This window comes from Galeopterus variegatus, unplaced genomic scaffold (genome assembly GCF_000696425.1).
Source record: "Galeopterus variegatus unplaced genomic scaffold, G_variegatus-3.0.2 Scaffold7953, whole genome shotgun sequence".
Taxonomy (NCBI): Eukaryota; Metazoa; Chordata; class Mammalia; order Dermoptera; family Cynocephalidae; genus Galeopterus; species Galeopterus variegatus.
This window is the reverse complement of record NW_007734064.1, coordinates 64,804-66,170: the sequence shown is the minus strand read 5'-3', so window position 1 is coordinate 66,170 and position 1,367 is coordinate 64,804. Positions and strand designations below refer to the sequence as shown.

General features: G+C 56.5%; 1 protein-coding gene across 2 annotated transcripts in view; it reads right to left on the bottom strand.

The window, feature by feature from the left end:
* Positions 1–741, bottom strand: part of FAIM (Fas apoptotic inhibitory molecule) — a 25,067-nt gene extending 24,326 nt beyond the window's left edge. The window contains exon 1 of one of the 2 annotated variants that reach the window (XM_008592469.1): positions 76–741. The gene's annotated coding sequence lies outside the window, so the exon portion shown is untranslated. The remainder of the gene's footprint in view (positions 1–75) is intronic. The other variant, XM_008592470.1, reaches the window with a different exon arrangement.
* Between the last annotated feature and the right edge of the window lie 626 nt (positions 742–1,367).

The following is a 1,367-nucleotide window of genomic DNA, read 5'->3' as shown; positions in this document are numbered from 1 at the left end:
GGGGTGCGCAGCGCGGCCGGCCAGAGGCGTGGGGGTGGCCCAGGCGCGCGCCCAGCCCCCCGGTGGCTGTCTCACCTCTGCGCTGTGGGCTGCGGCAGGCTCCGGGACGGCCGCGCCGAGAACCGGGGTGTCTGAACTCAGCCACGTAGGCCGCCTGGCCTGGCTCCCTTCGCCGGGAAGCCGCGCAGCCGGTGTGCAAGCTGGGAGCTCTGCAGGCCTGAGTGCCAGACGCGCCCACTGCTGGTCGCGCTGCAGGTCCCCCGGGGCGCCCGGCGCAGCCCGCCACCTGCCTCTCTGCTCCACAGACCGACCCCCGCGGCCCTCGCCCGCTGCTGCCGCCGACCGCTTCGCCCTCTCCGTTCACGCCTCCTCAGCCCGCACCAAAAACATCACCAGGTCCCAAGTCCCGTACTGCACACGGCCACCCAGCCAACGAAGGTCCGGCCCCTATGGTTGGTGCCGGGCTGGACACTGGGGATAACCTGCTGGGCAAAAACTGACCCGGACCTGCTCTGAAGCATGGGGAGGGTAGATCTGAACAGGGCATTCGCTTCCTAAAATCTCTGTATAGAGTCTCCGTAGTTCTTTAGTTTAAAGACCAAAACGCTTAAGATGGGCATGAAGCCCCATGGGTGATCTGGCCCCTGCCTGCTTGGCTTCGTTTAGATGCTTAAATGATGCAAGCTCTTCTCACCCCAGGGCCTCTGTAAATGCTCTTCCCTTTGCCTGGACACTCCTCCTATCACTTCTTTCTTTCTTTCTTTCTTTTTTTTTTTTTTTTGGCAGCTGGTGGGTAACGAGATCCGAACCCTTGAGCTTGGTGTTATCAACACCGAGCTCTAACCAACTGAGCTAACAGGCTAGCCCAAGGTATCATTTCTTAATGAAAACTATCCTGGCCCACAAGGCTTGCAGCACCTGGAATTCTCCTTCTTAATCTGTTTCAGGATGTGCAATTAGACTGAGGTGCATGAAGGCAGGGACCATGACTGCTTGGCTCCGACTCGTGTATCACCCACATCTGCACAGTGCAGCCCCTAGTAGCTCTAATAAATATTTGTTGAATGAAAGAATGCAGAGCAGGCACAGATAGTGTTTTGGGTGCTCTTGATTTTCACTTTAAGGAGGAGACAGTGTCACTTGCGGAGAACAAGGAAAATTAAGTGGGCAGTCTGAGGAGAGTAGGCCACCTGAGGAGAAAGCAACATGACTGGTCCCTGTGGACAGTAGGCCAAGCAATGGAATACAGACATGTGAAAGGATTCTGGAGGGCTTCTGAGGGCCCAACAGATTTGGGGGCTGCTATGGTTTGAAAGCTGGTGTCTCCCAAAATTCATATGTTGAAACCTAACCCCCAATGTAGTAGT